The following is a 23,681-nucleotide window of genomic DNA, read 5'->3' on the forward strand; positions in this document are numbered from 1 at the left end:
TGCAGCAACTCTGGAAAACAGTAAGGAGGTTCCTCAAAAAGTTGAAATAGAGCTACACTATGACCCAGCAAATGAACTACTGGGTATTTACCCTAAAGATACAAATGTAGTGTCCAAAGAAGCACATACACCCAAATGTTTATAGCAACACTGTCCACTATAGCCAAACTATGGAAATAGCCTAGATATCCATCAACTGAAGAATTAATAAAGATGTCATACACACACACACACACACACACACACACACAATGGAATACTACGCAGCCATCAAAAGAAATGAAATCTTGCCTTTTGCAATGATGTGAATGGAACTAGAGGGTATTATGCTGAGCAAAATAAGTCAATCAGAGAAAGATAATTATCATATGATCTCCCTGATAAGAAGAATCTGAGAGGCAGAGTTGGGGGGTTGGGTGTAGGGGAAAAAAAAAATGAAACAAGATGGGATCAGGACGGAGACAAACTGTAAGAGACTCTTAATCTCACAAAGCAAACTGAAGGTTGCCAGGGGGAGTGGGGGAGGGAAAGGGTGGCTGGGTTATGGACATTGGGGAGGATATGTGCTATGGTGAGTGCTGTGAAGTGTGTAAGCCTGACGATTCACAGACCTGTACCCCTGGGGCAAATAATACATTATATGTTAATAAAAGTAATTAATAATTTTTAAAAATCAGTTACCCGCTATGCATTTGGTAAATGGATAAAAGACCTACAGTTTTGTGCCACCAACAACACTCGCCTGCCCAAAAGAGCTCAGATTCTGCAGCATAGTGAATGCTAAATTAGTAACCTATACATCTCTCCCTAGGCACTCAGCCACTGTGACCACAAAGCCTATATTTTACTTTTATTTTATCCCAACTGAAAGGCAAAGGGCAAGGGACATAACTGTGCTCAATAACTCTTGGTGAATAGGTAAATGAGATTCATACACCTACCTGCAAAAACAGAAACAAAAACAAAACAAAACAAAATACTGAATTCAATGCCACCAACAGACGAGGGTTGCCTGTGAGCTCATCTCCACCATAGGGTGGGATGTTTTGAGTCATGTCAACCAACACCCATTGAAAGGACAAAAGGCACAGTTCTAGAGCACAGAGCAATGCAGACGGAAGAGGGGGAGGGGTGGCAAAAGTTGCCCAAGTGGGGAAGATGCCCCTGGAAAAGGAGGGCAGCTTAGTCCCTAAGGAAACCCCAAGCACTCTAGAGGGAACCTTCTGCCCTGAGCAAAGGTCTGTAACCAGATGTTCACTGGATGTGCGGAGAATTAACATTGGAAGGAAAAGATGGGATCCACGAGGGAAGACAATCAGGAGCCTTGGCTGAAAAATGGAGTGATGATGGGAAGCAGGGGCATTTCAGGAACAGTTCAAGGGTTCTGCTGACAGAATCTGGATTCAAGTAAGGAGACTTGTGTAGAAAGTTCTGGAATAGGGTGGGAATATTTCTTTTTGTTCTGTTTTGGTTTGGAGGGTAGAATCTTTTTAACTGGTGGAATGTCTGGCAGCATGGCTGAGTAAAAAAAACACTGATTTTGAACAAAGAAGTTTCCTTAGGGTCTCATGTCACACCTTTCTACTAATGATACCAACCCTAAAACACAAACTGACACTGTAGAAATGGATTTGCCAATTTCTTATAAACACAGAGATGGTCCTTGAGAGACCAGGGATTCTCAGGTGTTCATGGTCCTGGAGGAGTTTTTGTTCAGGCTCTTCCCATAAATTCCACAGCTTTGGGATTAGACATAGATTATCCCAAGTGTTTTCCTAAAAGTATTAATTGATATTCAAGGGGAAAAAATGGTTCCATGGTCAAATAAGATTGGGAAACATAGCTGTACTGGAAAGAGCTCTGGCTAAAAATGAGAAAACCTGACTCTGAGTCCCTGCTTTGCCATTTTTTGGCCATGTGACCTTGAAAAGTCACTTTTATCTCTTCTTAGTGTTTTAAATCTGAAACGTATTAACATCAATCATTAATCAAATGAAAGAATGTATGTTTAATGAAGTAAAATCACATAAAAATGTAATGAGAATTTGATGGGAAACTTTAAATACTTCTTTACTGTATAGACTGAACTTTATCCTCTGCCCCATCAAATTCGTATTTTGAAACCATAACCCCCAACGCGATTGTGTTTGGAGATAGGGCTTTTAAGAGGTAAGTAAGGTTAAATGCATCATACAGGTAGGGTCCTTCTCTGATGGGACTTGGGGTCTTTTAAGAGGAAAAGAGATTGTTTCCTCTTATAAAAAAGAGGAAAGTGTGCATGCAGTAAGGAAAGGCCATTTGAGGGCACAGCAAGAAGTAAGCCAGGAAATGAAGTAAAGCATGCTGGTACCTGATCTTGGACTTCTAGCCTCCAGAATAGTAAAAAAATAGATGTCTGCTATTTAAGCCACCCAGTCTATGGTATTTTGTTATGTGAGTCTGGGAAGACTAAGACATCCATATATGTTAATATTATTATTCGTGCTTCTATTTATATTTTTCCAGAGGATATGAAGCATTCAGAGACACAAGCTGGCATAAACATGAGAAGGAAACTACTCTTGTCATAAAAATCCTCTGTGGGAGCAGAACTAGATTTTCAAGACTTGGGAAGGAAGATTAAATGCATAGAAATTATATCCTTTTTTTAAAGGATTATTTATTTATTCATTTGAGAGAGAGAGAGCATGCATGCGGCATGCGGGGGTTGGCAGCAGAAAGAAATCTCCAGCAGATTCCGTGCTGAGCCCAACGTGGGGCTCTATCTCAAGACCCTGAGATCATGACCCGAGTCTAAGTCAAGAGCCAAACCCTTAACTGATGGAGCCACCCAGGTGCCCCAAAATGCACAGAAGTTTTTAAAAAAGAAAAAAAGTCTACCGTGACACAGGCGACCCTGTGAGCACTCCGTGCAAGATTTCAAAAAGTGAAGACACAAAGAAGGCAAGCGCCATGAGGAAGATGCTAGTATATAAGGTCGCAGAGTTTAGTGAACAGTCTTTTTTACATAAGTGCCAATTCAAGGAAAATTAAAATTAATGGAACAGAATAGAGAGCCCAGAAATAAACCCAAGCTTATATGGTCAGTTAATCTATGACAACAGAGGCAAGAATAGAAGACAGTCTCTTCAGTAAATGGTGTTGGGAAAACTGGAGCCCTAGCTGCATGCGAAGAGAATGAAACCAGACCACTTTCTCACATCACGTACAAAAAATAAACTCAAAATAGATTAAAAACCTGAATTTTAGACCTGAAGCCATAAAACTCCAAAAAGAAAACATGGCCAGTAAACTGTCTGGACATCAGTCTTAGCAATATTTTTTTCGGATCTGTCTTCTCGGGCACCAAAAGTGAAAGTAAACATTTAGGACTACTTCGAACTAAAAAGCTTTTTCACAGAGAAGGAGACTATCAACAAAATGAAATGGCAACCTACTGAATGGGAGATAAGATTTTCAAATATTATACACAATAAGGGATTAATACCTGAAACATATAAACTCACATATCTCCACGCCAAAAACAAAAACCTCAATCTGATTTTAAAAACGGGCAGGGGACTGGAACAGACATTTCTCCAGAGAAGACATACAGACAGCCAACAGACACATCACTCAGATGCTTAACGTCACTCATCATTAGGGAAATGTAAATCAAACTTACAACGAGATGTCACCGCACACCTGTCAGGGAGGCTACTATCGAAAAAACAAGAAATAACCAGTGTTGGCAAGTATGTGGTAGAAAGGGAACCCTCACGCACTACTCATGGGGCTGTAAATTGGTGCAGTATGAAGAAAACAGTATGAAGTTTCCTCAAAAAAATTAAAAATAGAAATACCATACAATCCGGTAACTGCATGACTTGATATTTACCCAAAGAAAGCAAAAAAAACAAATCCAAAAAGATACACGCACCCGTATGTTTATTGCTGCATTATTCACAGCAGATAATTTACAGAATAAAGCATCATCTCCCTCACTGGATGGATAATGATGTGGTACATGTATCCACAATGGAATATTACTCAGCCATCAAAAGAATGAAATGTTGCCATTTGTGGCAACACTGATGGACGTAAATGTATTATTCTAAGTAAAATCAATCAGAGAAAGACAAACACTGTATGATTTCACTTACGTGTGGAATCGAAAAGAAAAATGAACAAAAAAATAACCAACAAGACTCTGTAAAGACAAAGGACAAACTGATCATTGCAAGAAGAGGGTGGCAGAGGGGATTAAGAGGTCAAACTTCCAGTTATAAGTCACAGATGAAAAATCCAGCATGAGGAATATAGTTAGTAATACTGAAATAATTTTATATTGTGACAGATAGTAACCATACTTAGAGCATTTCATAATGTATATTTATGTCAAATCACTATGTTGTACACCTGAAACTAATATAATATGTCAACTATACTTCAATTAAAAAATTTTTAAATTAAAATTAAAATTGAGATGCTTTATATTCTTTCATTCAAAATAAAAATAACTGTTAAGACTCATGTTAAAAAGTTATATTCCTACACCTAAGATTATCTCTTTTACTGAGTAGAAAATTGTGAGACTACTATCAGCCCACTTACCTTGCTTTGAGAAATAGATCAGGAGCCCTGAAGCCACAGAGAATTTGCTTATAATGCTTAGTCTGCATTTTCCTTAATCCTCCCTTAAAATGTTAGGTTCAAAAACAAATTTCTTTCTGCTTTTAAAAAAATAAAATAAAATTTATAAACTATGTTGTTAACTTCATCTCTGTATATACCACAGTGTGCTGCAGCCTACTAGTTTCATGGGCCATTTTTCTTAAAAAAGATTCTAGGGAAGGGGCACCTGGGTGGCTCAGTGGGTTAAAGCCTCTGCCTTCCGCTCAGGTCATGATCCCAGGGTCCTGGGATCAAGCCCAGGGCTCTCTGCTCAGTGGGGAACCTGCTTCCTCCTCTCTCTCTGCCTGCCTCTCTGTCTACTTGTGATCTCTATCTGTCAAATAAATAAATAAAATCTTTATAAAAAAAAAAAAAGATTCTAGGGAAAAATTCGTTCTCATTTGTTGAGGTAAAATTTTATAACATAAACATAAAATTAACCCTTTTGAAGTATATGATTCCATGGTATTAAGTATATTCATAATACCGTACAATGATCACCTTTATATCCAGAACCTTCTCAACACCCTCAAAGGAAACCTCCTAACCATTAACAGATAGTCCCCATTCTTCCCACCTCCCCCAGGCTCTGGAGCAACCAATCAGTTTTTTTCTATTAAGACTATTTTTTAGAGTAGTTTCAGGTTCACAGCAAAACTGAGGGGAAGATACACAGTTCCCATGTATGCTCCCATATGGGCATAGTCTCCTCCGTTGTCAACATACTCCACTAGTGGAGTAACTTTGTTACAACTGATGAATCTGTATCAACACATCATCATCACCCTAAGTCCACAGTTTACAGCTCACCTTGGTGTTATACGTTCTCTGCACTTGAAAATGCACAATGCCATCTTTCTATCATGATGGAATTATACAAAGCAATGTCACCATCGTAAAAACCCCATGTTCTGCCTATTTCTCCCTCTCCCACCCCCAAATCCTGGCAATCACTGATTTTTCTGTTTCCATAGCTTTGCCTTTCCCAGAATATCAGACAGTTAGACTCATGCAACTTCATCATACAGTAGGTAGTCATTTCGGATTGGTTTCTTTCACTTGGTAATACACGTTTAAGTTTCTTCCATGTTTTCAGGGCTCCACAGCTCACTCCCTCCTAGTGCTGAGCATTACTTGACCCTGTTTATTTCCACATTCAGTGGGTACGCATTTTAACTTTTCTGTAAGTGGCTGACTCGGTAGCTTAAGAGGCCGTGTGCAGTGTTACTTTGGAGTAATCTACCTCCTCCCACTCTCTTTCTTAATCCATGACATTAATTCATCGGCTCATTCAGTGATTCATATTTTCAACAATTATTACTCATACTAGTGCCACTGAATCTCACAGAGCGTATAGCATAGAGAAGGCAGAGGATAAACAGCGAACTATATAATTAAATTTGTTTCACCACTATTATAATAATGACTACAAGAGAAATATCAAGTACTTTGAGAGTATAAGATACCCTAACCTAGACCAGGATGGGACAGAAAAGTCTTTCCTGAAAACTGGTACAACTGGGAATGTGACGTTGACGAGGCAATAAGAAGAAAAGGAAAAAGCAGAAGAGTGCCACGAGATAGGGTTCAGATGGGAGAAGGAGGAAGCCGAATGTGAGAGCTAGGAAAGACCGACGTGACAGGAGTATGGAAAACAACTAGGAGCTTGGCACAGGAAAAACGTGGTGTTGGAAGCAAAGGCCAAGTAACTTAGGACCTTGAGATCTTTGGCAATAAATTATACCTTAAGAGCAAAGGGAAGCCACTAAGGTTTTAAAGAGGGAGTTGGATGATCACAGGGCAGCCGCTTCCTAGAGCATCTCCTGTCTCCTATCCGATCAGGGCTTTGTTCTCCAAAGCAACATAATCCTGGTTAGAGGAAAATGGAAAGTGCTAGCTGCCACTGGATAATGTCATGTTATGTAAGTTTGACAATTTAGGGATTCTGTTGTTCTTTTCTGAACACAGTTAAATATTTAAAGGAAACACACTGGATAGCTATTGGCTCTGATCAAAAGTAATTAGTTAATGGCTGCAAAGAGTTTTGTGAGTGGAAAGCAAAATGGGAAATATTATTACAATGACCCTACAAGAGCAGTAGCAGGTGGCAGAGCCTCAGGGCAAGCTTTTCGGCTGTGGTGTTCTCCCCGTATCGGCTCATCCCGTCCTGCTGCTGTATGTAGATAAATACAGACCACTCTAGGGGAAGAGAAAATCTACAGCATGAGTACGGCTTTATTTGCTTCACTTTCATCGTAGATGAATGTTGTCCCGTGAAGAACAGTCAAGATGGGCACTCTGTCCCAGTTTAATATAAAGGCATTGGACATTATGTAACTAATGTAGCCATTTCCTGGACAGTATAGAAAACCCTCCAACCACTACCAACTATATGGATGTGGACAAGTGACCCAAACAAATTTTAGTTAATTGGCCTTAGATTACTCAAAAGGGGAGATGCACTCATTCATTCATTCATTTGCATGCAGGTTCAATAATTTGTTAACTATTTGCTGAATGCCAGGCTAAACCTGGAGATACAACATCAAGCAAGACTTGGTTCTGGTCCTCACAAGGGAAAGATATGCAAACAGTAAGTTAAGTTATACTAAAAAAAATAATAGGAGTTACTATAAAAGCATACATAGATAATATTAATGCATTTTAAAAAATACTTTTCATTATGAATTAATTATAGGCTCCCAGGAAGTTTCAAAAGTAGTTCAGAGAAGTCTGATCTGCTCCCCCACACATCTTAGCATCTTACAGAACTATGGCACAATATCAAAGCCAGGACACTGGCATTAGTAGAAGCTATGCAATTTATTCAAATTGTGCCTATTTTGCATGCTTCCATTTAAATATCTGTGGGAATAGTTCTATGCAATTTTAGCACTTGTACACATTGGGTAACAACCACTACAACCAAGACACAGAACAATTTCATCACTATGCAAGGTTTTTCTCATGCTATCCTTTAGAATAATACATCTTTTTTTATATATGTATATGTGAAGCAGGCCTTAAAGACACACAGAAGAAAAATAAAAGTTGCTGCCCTACAAATTAGTTGTTTGATGATGGGGCACTTTTTTACTTTTGAGTAGTTATTTTGAGATGAAAGCTGCTGTTCCTGAGTCTCAGCTGAAGCTACCAGGAACAGAGCTATTATTTCGATGACCTACTATGTACTAGGCATCTTGCTAGGAGCTTTACCCTATTAAATCATGCTTATCCAACAACTCTCCTCTTCCAGCTCTATGGCCCTGACCATTGCTGAAACCACAAATGGACTTGGTCAGTTTCTCACTGTGAAGCATTTTGTTCCTAGACAATCAGATCCTTAGTGAAGGTCATGGAAAAGTCAATGAATAGAGATAAGACATTGAACTCTTTAGTTTGAGCCTCAACTTCTCAGTGTCACTCTTAAGCACTACCAAATTATAAATGCCTCACTGGCAGGGACCATCCCCTGGACACATGCATATCCTCACTGACTAGTGAATACAGTGGGTACCGACAGACACACAGCTAATACAGATTTGCTGCTATCTCTTACCTGGCAATGACTCTCAGCCAGAATCAGAGAGTCAACCTTTACATTAAGCCCAAGGTAGAGGGTCACTCAGGAAGGGGTGATGGAGGAATGAATTTTTCTGGGAGTCTGCTTTTTCCCAGCACAACAAAGAGTCCATTATACTACCTAACTGAATTCTACAGTAAGTCTTGACATACAGATTATTAATCCTGTTCTGTTGATGAAGGTACAATGGCTCAGAGAGGTCAAGTAAATTGCCAAAACCTAGCTCTTTAACTCCGCCAGAACCCAGATCTCTGACAGAAGAACTCTGCTTTTCCATAGGGAGGCAATTTCAGAAGAAGGAGACTTCCTACCCAGCATCAACTTATGTCCAATGCTTAAACCTTAACACCTTGCACTCTCTTCCTTTTGGTTCACGCCATGAAAAGGCCAGTAAGACTCAATGCATTTTGCCTCTATCAGCCATTTTTACCTAGTGGGAAATAATTTATAAGCATCTTTCCTAAATACTGCTGAAAAGCAGACAGGAAAAGTGGAAAGTAACTGAAGGGTAGATCAAAGGCAGGTGAGCGAGATGCCAAAGACAAGCTACCTATGTCAGAGCGTGGCCAGTCTACAAATCTAATTCAGGAAGGATTGACGGAAATACTAATTGGTCTTATCTAGGGCTAGTCTGGTTTTGACTGGCTTATCGTGTACCACTTAACAAGAAATTATCCTTTTACCTAAAACTGTCTGCACAGTTGGGTGTGGTAAACCGATTGCAGAAAAGGTGCCAGTTCTCCATCCACCCTGATTCCATGCCCTCTGCGTGTGTGTGGTTTGGAAGTGCTCGCCTTTCCCTTGACTCTGGGTTGCCACTGTGATTTGTTTTAGCCACAAGAATGCAGAGAAGATAAAGACCTGCCAGCTCCAAGGCCAGGCCTCAAGAGGCCTTGAAGGTCTCTTAGACTTTGCCTCACCTGGTGAACAGTCCTGGATTAGTCCATGGGAGGATGAGAGGCCCCGTGGGGTACAACTGAGGCCCCCCCGAGACATGCAGCCCCCAGACACCCTGCCAGCTGACCACAGATGCATGAGTAAGCCCAGCTGAGGTCACCCAAACTTGACCCAGATCAGCAATACCACCTCGCTTACCCAGAGATGCATGAGCAAAACTAAATGTGTATTACCATATGCCCCTGAGGTTCGGGGTTATTTCTATGCAGCATTAATGTGGCAATAGATAACTGACATATAGCAAGAATCTTAATCCCTTTCCTATGCTGGGAAACTCATTTTCTCTGCCTAGACATGGAATCCAGAATTCTATGAGTTATGCTAGATTCCTGCCTGTGCAAGGAAGCAGCACCCCTCTGGTAGAACGACAGTGATGTGTTTTGCTCTTATGTACAATACGGCCCACAAATCTCCTGTAGGCTGCTCTCTGGCAGGGCGAGAAGCTGGCTGCTGGCGTCATCCTTCAATCGAAGAGAACTTAAATCGAACACTAGCTCCTGGGCTCAACCACTTCCCACCCAATCCCTGGCAAGAGTAAGAGCTGACTAGGGAACTTCTGTACTAGGTTTCTGGGATCCCAGGCCGGAGCTACCATATATCTACATGCACATATTTGTTACAAATATTTGTAGGTGGGGGAGATAATCTCGCAGCACAGCCTCAAATGTGATACTCCCCACCGTCAGTAGATGTCAGGTAACTCCATAGTTTCTCTGACCCTGATAGTTTGGTTTTTTTTTTTTAATAAAAATATCCTTCAAACAGAATATTGATCTCGCTAAATTCCTTTTCAAAGGCTGAAATTTTCTCCAATAGACAAGGAAAGAATGCATCATGGTGATCTATTGACAAGCATTTCACCAATTAATTCCCACTCATACTTTATGGCCAAATCCAGCAAATCAGCTAGTCCTTGTGCACCCTGGTTAGAGATTCCAAACACAAAGCCATCAGTAACTTCAATGGCTACTTGCCATCCTCAAAAAAATCCAGTAAAAAGCTTTCATGTCTAGGTAAGCCACAAATACAACTCAACAACTCAATACTGCCACTGCTTCTCATCATCCAACGCAAACTTGCTATATCCAGTCAATACAAAGACTAAGCACACGCTCGCTCTCTCTCTAAACGCTGTCTCTTAAGCAAACTATTATTTCCCCTACCCCAAGGTCTACCCACTCCTGGGCTCAAACTGCTCCACATAAAGGAAAATGCAGCTCAATGCAGTACTGTTCTGGGGCTGGCTGGCACCTAAGAAAATTAGGTAACCTAGACTATAGACATCTAGACCCAGCTTAAATTTTATATCTAGCTACATGCATTAGACCTACTCAGAAGCTCCCAGAAACGGGTGCCCCTCCACTCACAATCTGCGTTCTCCTTTTTTAGAAACAGTAGGTAAGCGATTAAGCTAACCTTAAAAATTCAACTGAAAAAATTAAAAATTACTGTCTGTAGAATAATACTCAACACAGCCATTAGGTTCTGTCAGGCTAAGTTCTGACTGAGAAAACCATTATTTTACATCTTCCAGCTCCTGCTAAGTTCAGGGTATGCAATCATTGAGTTGGTGCAGGGCAAAGAGCCCACCGCATGGAATCTGTTAAATCTTTCTCCTTCAGAGGGTATGTAATTTAACTGGTGATTTAACTGGTGATTCATACACACAAAGTAAAATTCCATTGTAATAGTGGTGGAATTATTTCCCTCAATAACTAAGATGTAAGCCCCTTTGAAGGTGGGGACCATATCATCCTATCTCACTGCTATCTATCCAGTGCCAAGAAGGGCAGTATCTGTCACATGTCAGCACACGATACATATTTGCTGAATGAATGCATAAGTGAATGCATGAATGAATGAATGATGCGTCACCAAACTAGCACATCAAGGCTTGTGGTCATACTACTTACTCTTCTCCGGTAGAGTTTAAGGCCCTCCATATTTATGGCAGCTTCCTTCACCATTCAGCCTGCAACATTCCGCCCTGTAACAGATTCATTGGCAACTTGCCCAGATCCCTCTGAAAGGTTGGTGCACCCATCCTCCAGCTTCTGTAAGTATGCACTTTTAGGGCACATAGCTGCAGCATTTCCCAGAAAATGTCTTCAGTGGACGAGAGCTACCTCAACCGCAGAGGTCTGGGAAGTTCTATAACCCCTCCCTGGGCATGGCCAAATAGCCAATGACAGAATGATTCAAGGATACAAAAGTGTGGTCCTCTGGCCCGAAGGTGGAACAATTCTGTGTCGTCAGTCATCAGCGCTCGCCGTGGGAACAGAATTAGACTAGACTTTAGCCGAACCCTTATCTTTGCTGGGTTTCATCCCTGGTCATATTCTGCCCCTCCACTTCTTTATAGGCTTCTCCTGAGAACACTCCCTGAATATATTAATTGCACAAGATTCCCACCTTCAGTTCCAGATGACGATGAGAGCCCAATCCCAGGGCAGGTGGATGACTGAAAGTCCCTGGCATGTGTGGCTGTGTACTTGCATGTTTCACCTTGGATGAACTGGGCTGTCATTCAGGTAGAAGGGCATGCACCGGCTTCTGGGCAACACCCCTGGCATTCAGAGGCACTCAGGAGCCAGGGATTACAAGGACTGTAGAAACAGGTAGCTGCTTCATCAAGAGAGAACATGGAGATTTAGGTAGATGAATCAACACGGGGACACATCTCACGACACAGGACTTAACATCTCGGTAGAAGCTTGAGCACTGCTCTTGGTACAGTGCAGGGATGGCTCTCAGAAGCCTGGAAAGAGTAACGGCCATCTTCAAACGCAAGTGAGATGCCAGGATTTCAGGAGCAAAGTATAAAGGGTCAAAAGGCTCAGAGAATGAGGAGGCAAGAACGGATCTACTGTGCCTGGCAGGAAGCCATCAGCTCACTATGTTCCTCTGCAGGGCTCAGAGAAGAATCTGTTTTTCCAAGGCCCTGGTGATGGAGACAGCAACACTACCGAGAAGCTCATTAGTGTCTGTCCTCTGCAGGGGAGGACTGACAGTTGGCCATGTTGTTACCAAACTGGGCTCCCTGGCAGCAGTGGGGGTGTTAAGGGTCCAGACGACAGAAGCCAGGTGGCAGCACTTAACCATGAGAAAGAAGGCGGGCGTAATTACCTGAAATGGCATGCAGGCTGGAATTGTTGCCAGGAGTCCCTGAGCCACAGGAATCTACAGATACGGCTAAAAGAATAGTGTTAGTAAGAGCCAACTAGACAGACAACCCATAAGAATATTAGATGGCTAAGCGGAAGGCTGACCTTGTTCAGCAGTGTCTGGGGTCCACAGCAAGTGCCAGACTGGTGCCTCAAGGAGGAAGACATCTGTGATACCATTCCTGCTTCGGGGCTCTCCTGGAGATAAAGATGATGCTAGACTTCACCCTAAACCACATCTTGCTTAGCTTCTTCCCCTTGACCTTGCTCCTCTCACTTGCTGACTGGTTTCTTTCCAAGAACAGCCTCACCTGCACAAGTATCTCAAACTCAGCTTCCAGGGCATCTGACCAGGATACCAACCTCTAAATTCCTGTGGTTCTTATGACAGTTGTCAAGAAGATCCACAGCTAAGACTTGCTGACAGTCGCCCTTCCCTTCTGTGCAAGAGGAGCTAGGTCTGTTTCCTCCAGTGCTCCCTAAGTGCCTACGATTCCCTTTCCCTTACCACTGATCCATTTACGAACTGGGAGGCCTGTCTACCCCCAGCCTTCCTACTGCCTTGAATCCTGGGTTCAATACACCTTCACATTTTTCATATAAGCAGGGTATGAAATGAGGAAAGGACATCTTGAAGAGAGACAATATCTCTTACACTAAATATTGTGACCAACTAGCCTGTAACTGAAGACCATGAAATGTGTATATTTTAATCAAGCTAATACTTGGGCATCACACACACACACACACACACACACACCAGTGAAATCATGGGTTACTTGACAGTGTTCAAGGGTAAATTGTCTCTTTTCACTCACTTACGTTAAAACGTTTTCTGTTTGTAAATGCGAGCTGGGGGCCGTCCTGTAGTGTGTTTCTACGTTCTAGGCTATGAAGCATGAACTCAGTAACATCAGGCATTTTGGAAAAATACTTGATTTCAGACCCTGTCGTGTGGAACAATGGCTGTATTAGTCAGGGAAGGCTAACTGCTGTCACAAATATCCCCAAATCTCCATGGCTTAGCACAGCAATGCTTTGTTTCTTGTTCACAGTGCAGACGGAGAAGCATGTGTGGGGGATTTTAGGGGCCAGTCCAGGAAATGGCACCCCTCCCTTCTGCCTGCAATATAACCTGTGGCTCCACCTAAATGGAAGGGGTCTGGGGCCATTCAGTACTGTGGCCGAGTAGAAAGGAAGAAACAGAGCCATCGGTGAGCACCAACTCTCTCTGCCAATGCGCAATTCCCACTTAAGTGCTGTGGCTCTCGCACCTCCAGGGACATTCAAACAGCCCCTTGCACGAGGGGCCTGCGGGGAAGCTCATTCCCGCTTCTCCAGAACACACAGCTCTCTCTACCAGGGGCGACAGGAAGCAGCTAGTTCACTGCCTCATCCTGAGACAACAGGCAGCAGGTGTTTCTAACACTCACCATTCCCCCAAACAAAGCACTATGGGTTAACTGTTTAGGCTCTCAAGCTTTGGCAGTCCATGACATTTTTTGGTGCCACTGATCATAATAGTTGTTAATGGATCGATAAACACAATTCACAGCCATCAACATTAGAAAGTACCTCTGCTCTTCTCAGCACCTCTGCTTCAACACAGTGTGATACAAAACGAGTTCCTGCTCCTGGAGGATGGTCTGATTTACCTAAACCGTCATCTCCTTTTCTCTGACCTCTGCCTTTACACGTACCCATCACAATCACGTCTGCCACCATGGGAAGTGAAGGCCTGAACCCTGCATTTTGGCCTCAAAAAAACACCCTGATAACGTATACCAGCCTCCCTCTTCATGGTTCCCCTCTGTCTTTCATTTGGTTTTACTCCTTCTATCCATCTCATTGCCAAAGCACACTAGGACAGACAACTCAACCATTGATTATCTACCTGGCACTGACTCTTTAGCCCTTGTATGTTAAAAAGAATGGAATTAGGGGCTGGGGGGGGCTCAGTCAGTTAAGCATCTGCCTTCAGCGCAGGTCATGTTCTCAGGATCTTGGGATCAAGCCCCACATTGGGCTCCCTGCTCAGTGGGGAGCCTGCTTCTTCCTCTCCCTCTCCTGCTCCCCTGCTTGTGCTCACTCTCTCTCTCAAATAAATAAAATCTTCCAAAAAAAAAAAAAAAAAAAAAGAATGTGTTCCATTTATTTACTGAATGGCTGACGTATGCCAAAGTATAATGATGAACAAGAGGGTCATAGTCCCAACTATTACCACCTGAGATGGTAGACAATGGCTGACACAGGGTATACACACCACATGCCCACACAGACACACATTGAAGCAAGCATTTATCATTATCACCACCATAATCCCAGCTCCCTTGGCCAGCAAGTCCCTTTCACCATTGGCATTCAGCATTTATTGATTGACAAGAAGACTCACTGAGCACCACAAGATCAATACATCATATCCAATACTTCTGGCAAAACACCCATTTCTAGAGAAGATTCTCTAGCCATTCCTTAGTGCTCAATACTCCAGAGCAGGCTAACAGCTGAGTCTGTCACACTGTTATCTATCATCCTGTGGGATAAAGAGTTGGACAGAACATTGCCCATAGGGTAGACATACTGTGAGTCTGGGCTTTTGGTGACTAGCCCACATACCAAGAGGCCACATGTACAGCGTGTAACTACCAAGGGCCCATCTAGGCTACCAGTGGTGGGACCACCCTATTCCAATTCTTAGCCCAAGTTCAACTCTGGCTACACCAAATGATGATTTATGTCTCAGTGGGACCTAGAGTAGAGGACCTTGCCTCTAAGACTACAAGGCGTTAATCTCATCTGATTAATGCAGACAACTAGTGTGCCCTCCACTGGGGACGCCAGTCCTCATGAATACAATCCCAGAAAATTAAGCATGGAAATACACTGCTGACTGGTCATCCTCACCCTGGTTCTAGCCTCCCCAATGTGTAAGGGCATAATCAGGTATAACTTGAAATAAATATCCATAACATTTACTCTTTGTATCAGGGTCTTTACTACCATTTGCAAGAAATCTTTGGTATTTGCTATGAGTTTACTGATGTCCCTCTCAGTATAGTCTTTGACATTGTTATTGCTATGGAAGTTTGCTTCTTTTAATAGACCAAAAAAATACCAGTTGGCTGCCTCAGTTATTAGCCTCAGAATGGCTACTCCATGCCAGAGCTGTCTCACACCTCCTCCAATATGATCACTGTGTATTCTATCATTTCCCCATATTGTGTCAAAAAGAAGGATTTTTTTTAAAGGCCCTGGTGGCAGACAACCTCTAAGATGGCTCCCAATGACTCCTAGTTCCTAATGTTCCTCATGTAACATCCACCTCCGAGGGCTGGCTGGGTTTTTTGACTCACTTCTAATGAAAAGGCTATGACAGAAAAAAAATGGGATGTCACCTCCAAGTTTAGATTCTAAAAAGACTATGGGTACCATCTGAAAGCTCGCCCACTCTCCCTCACTTGCTTTAAGAAAGGCCAGCTGCCACATTGTGAGCTGATGTAGGGAAAGGCCCCAGTGGTAAGGAATTGAGGGAGGACTCAAGCCCACAACTAGTGAGGGACTGAGGTCCCCAGTCTGACAATCCGTGAGGAGCTGAATCTTGCCGAGAACCCCATGAATGAGCTGAGAAGCAGATTCTTCTTCTGTGTACCCTTCAGGTGATTCATCAGTTCCAGCCCTCGGCCTCCCTGGAACTTCATGAAAGACCTTGAGCCAGACATACCCACCACTGCATTGCTGTCCAAGGGGGACTATGCAATAACACCTGTTTAGAGAGGGGTTTTTAAAGCTTTTTAAAATGTTTTTAATTTGAAATAATTACAGATTTGCAGGAAACCTCAGGAATTGTATGGAGAGGTCTTGTGTATACTTCATGCAGTTTCTCCCAATGATCACATCTTACAAAAACCACAGCACAAAATCAAAATCAAAACCAAAAACCCAGTAGCATATGTGGGTAGAGTGCTAAGCCATCGTGCCCACTGCAGAGACTCACAGAACTCCCCTAGCAATGGAGACACAGAACTCCTCCACCACCATGAAGATCTCCTTCACGCTACCCGTGGTCAGTCATGCCCATCCCACACACCATCCCGAAGCCCCGGCCACCACTGATCTCTTCTCCATTTCTATAATTTTGCTTTGTCGTGAACATTATATAGTTTGTATCATATAATATATGATCCTTTGAGGTTAGCTTTGTCATTCTGCACGTCCTTCATATACATTTATTTTTTTGTAGTAAGCCACTGAGTTTGATAATGGTTTGCTACATAGCAATAAATAACTAATACGTCATTCATGGGAAAAATTACTTCCTGATTAAAATCTAAGCTGAAAAAAGACTTCCCACCGGGCACAGGAACATGAACACTTATTAAATGCCTCTTAGAAATGGCCATCATACCATGGCAACGAAATTTACAATAACTTCAAACTCATGCTTCTAGGGATCCTCTGTTCACATAACAGATGATGAACTATGAACCAGCTTTCCTCAAAACGTGTTCACTAGCCAAAAGTGCTATGAGAGGTATCTCCTTGAAGAACACTCCATTAAGTTAAGCACAGAGAACAATTAAGACATCTTGGTGGTCACGGTTGGTTCCAAGTGTGCATGAGAATCACCTTAGGTTCTTGGGGGAAAATGAATAACATTTTATCCCTAAGCCCCACACCTTGGGATTCTGACTCCACAGTCTAAAGTGGGAGGACTTGGGATTTTTCATTTTTCGCAAACCTCTGACGTGCTTCTGAGGCAGATGAGCCAGGACCATACCTGGGGAAATACCACTGACCAACCTTGGATTCTGCCAGTTTCAGATCCGTTCCCCATGTCATGCATACCTTCACTTGCTACCTCAGTATCATTCACTGACTCGTAAAGAACACAGGAGAGTAAGAGGTGCGCAGACATTACACAACCTCCTAGCTCTGCTACCGCCTCCCTGTGCAACCTGGAGATAGTTTCGTAAGCTCCTTCAGCTTCGGCTATTACCTCCACCTCCTCCAGTTGGTGAGGCTTTCAGACTACTGTATAAATCACGCTGATGCATGTTAGGAGAACCTGAAATCCTAGCCGGTTTTTGCCCCCATCCCCTTCCTTACTCCCATTATTCGGAATCCCGGCTGCGCGGTCTTATGGTTCCCCAGCAAACTTGTCTCTCTTGCCCCAGCTGCTGGTAGCCGCGCGCTCTGCCATTGTGTCTGCCACACCGATGACCAGAGCGCGTTTGGTCATTGCTTTTGCCACTGTTGTTCAGGTAGCAGCTCTGTGGCACGATTTTCCTCCACAGAAATCATTTGTGGGCCAATTGCCAATAAAAATAACCACAGGAAGTAGCTAGAGCCTGACTTTGTTTCCTAATACATTTTCCCCCTTTGTAAAGGACACCATTATTAAAATATTTTTAACAATTTCTGCGACCAGTTGCATTTTTACAAGAGTCTCTGGTTGGTAATGAAAGAATGAACATTAAATGCTTTTACATAAGTGGCTGGGGGAAAAATAGGAATAGCTGTGTTAAGAAAAACAGTTATTTAATTATGAGCATTTTGTGGTGCTCTTAAGGTATCAGAACCCCACAGCTTGCTTTACTAACACTGCATTTCTAAATCTAGCTTGTGGTGGTTTCCTTCCATTTTCAACATTTCGTTTCCTGGGCAATTTGAAAACAGCAGGCCAGTGTGGAGATAAACATTAAAATACAAATACTTCAGCTCTAGTGATTTTGCGAAGCAGCCACACAAAGCACTTGTAGTTTTAAGCATATTTTTAAAAACACACATTGCTTGGGGACTGCTGTGCCATAATACCTTACCCTGAATAGGTTGTTGATTCGTGGCAACACACTTAATGTCAGCGTTTTTATTATTTAACATAAAGTTCAGGCAACGGACCTGGCCCAGATTCAGAGGGAAGGAAAGCTGACCAGCTCCTGTCTTGTTGATGTGCTGGTTCTCTTTAAGGGAGAACATATGTTTGTAAAACACATTGACCTGCCACTTCTGGAGGCTTCCATGGGACCTCCTTTTATGGTCATATGAGTCATCATATCATCATAGCTATTACTTCTGCAAATACACTTATGGCCAGGGATACCAATAAGGAGCTCTCACCAATGCTTGCCAAAAGCTTTCCCCCTCATGCACTGGCTCCAAGCACACCACAGCTCAGTGAAGATGAATGTTGCTACATCCATTATACAGATGTGGACGCTGAGGCTCATGTGAGTTAAGCAGTATGGGCAGAGCTCTCCGTTGAGGATGTGAGGAGAGAAGGAACATGAACGGAGATGTCCGACCCAGATAGAGCAGTCAGTTTATCTTGCTTAGTAAATATAATCTCCAAAATGTCAAAATGATTACATATTTCAGCTCCATGGTGGGTCCGAGTGGTTGGGACAGGTCAGGCAGCTTAGTTATTTGGGCGTGCACATGGGTTTTAAATGGCCAAACATGCATTTCCTCCATGGAACTCTTCTGTACCCTTCAAAGCCCAGGTCCTCCTCTGTGTACCTTTCCCCAGCTTTCTGCCAGGCAGGACCTTCCACTTCTGTTCTTTCTAAAGAGATTTATACTTTTGTGCCTGGTGCTGTGCTAAGCACTGCAGAATTAGCAGGAAGAAGGGCAGACATGGTCTTGGGTTTCAAGAGATTACTGTCAAATGGGAAGGAAAGTGGCAAAAACCATTTTTAAAATTACATGATGATACAGGCTACAAAGGATAGAACACGGAGTGTTAGGGTATACAGTATGGATGCCTCTGCTAGAGAGAAAGTGAGAGGACAGAGGACAGAGATAAAGGGGGTGAAGGGCTAACCAGAAGCAATTAAAGATTAAATTAAATTGATTTAATTAATTAATTTAATTAAAGAACCGAAGATGCGCTTTTTCTGAGAAAAGAATATGGCTCTTACTCTTTGGAGGAGAGCTAGTGGCTTCTGTTATTCTATGTTATTCTTCCCCGTTAGTCTATTTGGCCTTTGATGACAGGAACTAGATTTTATCCATATTTCTCTAATCTGAGCTTGCAGTAGAAGCTCGATGATATGTGTAGTTGTTCTGTTGTGCCCATTGAACCAAGGAGCCAGTGACCTTCCATTTAAACTCCAAGATAAAAACTCTACCCTACCAACTTTCCAGCCGGTTCTTACTTGGTATTCTAGGAAGATTAAGTGACCTAAAAGATTTCTGGCTAATATTCCCTTAATCAATGCCTCAAGTAATATTATTACTACCATTAATAATCTTAGGTCACAGTTATGTTGCTACATATGTGCTTAAAGCAATGCCCTGTTCATCCATCACATCCTTATATCAACAGAGCTGTCTATATTTAAATAATATTAATTACTATTAATTTGGTTAATAATAATGAATATTTACAGGGCACTTATATTCTGTTACATCCTCTTCTAAGCCCTTCACAAATATTTCCTAATTTAATCTTCACAATATTCTGAAGAGAAGGGAATTATTATCCTTACATCTTACAGATGAAGAAACTGACACAGCAAAAGGTTAAATAACTCGTCCAAGGACCCAATAAAGGATAGTGCTGTGATTTACACTAGGCAGTCCACATGTGGAGCCTGCAGTCTTAGGCATTATTCTAAAATACATTTTTCCATGATTTGTGTAATCTGGAGCCTATCTCATCCAATGGTCTTCCTTATTCTGCATTTGACTGCTGCCAAATTTTACCACTTCATCTAAAAAAGTCACTCTGTAGATGTATCAAACGAGTCACTACATCCCAACATCATAACCTCAAAGGACTCTTTATCCCATAAGGGAAGCTGGCATGGCCCAGAATCTATCAATGAGAAAACAAAGTGGCTATATTCATTATAGCCTATTGGTTAACCATCTGGGCTGAACTGACCCATTAACAGAATGATTGACCCATTGGCTCTTTGATTAAATAGGCACATGGTCAACCAGAGGGCTTGAGATGTTGCAACTGATCTGCCATTCCCAGGGAATTCAGAGCACTTCTCCTGTAGTCCAATCTTTAGTAACTCTTAGTAAGCATAAAGTAAAATTTCCATTTTCTTTTCAGTTCCATTGATTTTTCCCCCCCCTTCACATTAAAGAAGCCCTAAGCAGCCAGACCAGAAGCTTTGGCTCCAGCTCAGCTATTCCTCATAATGGCACATGGATCTTTCTCCAGTGGATAAAGCCCATGAGATGTCAGGCTCACGCAGACTTTCACTGACCTCCCTCTTTTATATACCTGACTGGTTCAGTGCCAGATTTTCCAGAACAAGAAATATCAAGACAAAATCACCTCTGGTTGATTCAATCATTCATATGTTCATCTACTTGGAGGGCCATCAGTGCTCACTCCCTTTAATATTTAACGGACTCTTTTAATTTTAACATTTAAATGTTAACACGGGCCTTTATTCACACGCCTATCAAATTCTTTTGCTTTCTTGGAATTGCACTCAACCTGCAAATGTCTCTTGCACAGACCTTCTCTTTGTAGGTTTTTCCTCGTTTCCTTCTTTTCTCCTATTCATCTCCTCTTCAGAGCATCCTGCTTCTCAAACTATGAATACCAGAAAATACTTTGCCCTGGTTGTCAAGAGTGTGGGGCTCTAGATTGGGTTCTGATAATAAGCTAGTTACATGATTATCTCCTGTGCCAAGGCCTCAACTCTCTCACCTGTAAAATGAGGTGTGGACTGGTGACTGTGTAAGGACCTACTTAGCCAGAGGGAGCCGTTTTGTTGTTTATGCAGTAAACTTAGATTGACCCTATGCAGTAAACCTAGATTCACCCTGCCCCTCCCAGAGGAACTTACTTGCAAAGCCCAGATGCAAGGGCAGGTCAGACCAGGTGGAAACATCCAGTCAGTGGGGCACACATACTGTGTCCCTAGCTACCAAGGAGAGTGGGCCCCGCCTTTTCCAGTTCTGACCAAGGGAATAGGTCAGTTCAAATATCTACTAGGGTGAATTGTAATTCAATTGGTTGCCCGTGTGTGACCTAGCATGACTGTGCAGTTTTCTCTGTGTGTTGTAATCTCATTGGCCACCTGTGTGTAGCCAGGCTCAACCCCATGGCCTTTGCTCTATAAAAGTTAGTCCGTGAGGCTGGGAGGGGTCACCTCTTTGCAAAAGACAGCCCTGACCAGTCAGTTTGATTCTCAATGCTTGGCGCTAAATAAAGCTTTGCCTGACCTTTGTTCTGTATCAGTCTAGCTGCTTTGATTACGGACCCTAACAACTGCATGATCATAGAGAAACTTGCTGGTTGTAATTGTTTTTCCCTTCCTTCCTTCCTTCAATCCTTTCTTTCTTTCTTTCTTTTCTTGTTTTGTTTGTTAGATGCTGGGGTTACCTAAGGTCAGAGTAGATGGAAAGAGACCTAGGGAGAAAGGTAGCTATTTCCTTGTGTGTCTTGACCAAACTGCTTTAAAGGGCAGAGAGGCAGAAACGGTCATTCCCAGCTCCCAAAGACAGAGCCTAATAAAACAAATCTTCCTTCCCGCTTGGATCCCTTAAATGACAGAGCACTGGTGGCAAGGATAAACTGGAACTCAACTTTTGCTGTGACCACACTTGACCCAGATGGCATGCCTTATCCAAGTGACTGTCAACTAACAGGAGAGGGAGGCAGAATTATGTATGTCTCTGGATTTGGGTGGTTCTCCCTGATATTAATCACCTGTCAGCAAATTTGTCCCTGAGCCCAGAGCTGGCACGGTGCATGGTATAAGAAACGAAAAGGGCTGATTTCATTTATTTAATGTTAAAACTTTACAGATCTCCCAGCACAGCTGTAACCCCTGCAAATTTGAAGGCCACCCTTCACACACACCCCAAGAGACTCCTGGGCTGTTAGCTCTGACAGGTTTCTCATCTCTTCCCATTCCTGACTCCCCAAACTCAGGGACAGCACATCAAAACAGACACTGATATCTACACTTTCCGCTGCAACCGTAGGCATCCATTATAGCAGCTGAATCCACTTCTTTAAAGCTTTCCCCGTAATCTGAACCAGAGAGAAAATCTGGCCTTGGAGTTGACAGCTAAAGCCCTCCAATAGCTAGTCGATACCCTCAATTAATGTCCTTGACATGTCTTGAATTTTATGTTGCTGGAATTTTTAATTAAATATTGAAGAATTTTTGTGATAGAAGATGACAGCCCATTGCCAAATAATTTACACCACCATGTTCGATTACTTTTTAAAGCACTTTGTCTAGTATGCCAAGTCCTCTGGGACATGCGACCAACCGAAAGCAGTAGGTTCTTCCATAAACCAAATTTTAACAAAACATACTGTGACTTGGGTCAGCATCTCTCCTTTTAAAAGATTCTGGAGAGAACGCTTTCCTTAGCAGAGCTACTGACATTTAGCAGTTCAACATATTTGAGGGAATTTCTTTTAGGAATATTTATTGAACTATTGAGCACATTTTAATACACTGTCTCATTTAATCTTCATAAAAAATTCTAGCCTAAGTAATTTATTCCCCTGGAAGAGGTGAGAAAAGTGAGGCCTAACTAGGACCGCAAGTTGTACAAGGTTACAGGAGGAGAAATGGCAAAGCCAGGATCCCAACTGACTTCAGTTCAAAGTCTTTCCTAAACTCCAGCCCTTTGCTTCTTTGAATTAGGCTGGTTAACACTTAAATGTCACCTCTTTGAGGTTTTCAGTTTGGTTGGTTGGTTGGTTGACTGATGGTTTGGTTGGTGGTTGGGTTGGCTATTTTGTTTTGCTCTATACTCAGACTTCTCCTGGGAGCTTTGGGGAAGAAACCAATGATCTCACTAATTTTTTTCTAGTCCTATGATCCTATGATACTAATTCCCTGTCTCGTTTTCTTCCAGCTTTCTTCCACATTTATAGAACATCTAGTATGTGTTACCCACCAAGCATAAAGGTGAAAAGACACTGCACCCACCTCACTGTACATTACAATATGAGTCTTCAGTTCTAGGCTAGTCTCCAACATTTCCCTATGCATCCATTCATTCATTAACTGAGAAAATATTTATTGGGCATCTACAAAAACATTATACTAAGCCCTGGGGATTCAATAAATAACTCAGGCTTTGTCCCTTAACTCAGGGAGCATAGGCTCTGCTGTCTCCATCTGGGTTCCATCTTTAATCTCTTCTTTCTGCACATGTTTATTCTATAAGGATCTTTCTGAATCATGACAGACTGGTGGGCTCATGAGGTTAGGGTATACATTTTTAAGGGGCAATTGAGATCATGAGAGGTTATCACATGCTGATTTCCACTTACTCAATAGTACCTACAGAAGCATGGTACCCAAGGATGTTTTCATTTATTCATTTCTTAA

The sequence above is a fragment of the Mustela putorius genome, unplaced genomic scaffold (assembly GCF_011764305.1).
Source record: "Mustela putorius furo isolate JIRA1106 unplaced genomic scaffold, ASM1176430v1.1 tig00000228_pilon_pilon_pilon, whole genome shotgun sequence".
Taxonomy (NCBI): Eukaryota; Metazoa; Chordata; class Mammalia; order Carnivora; family Mustelidae; genus Mustela; species Mustela putorius.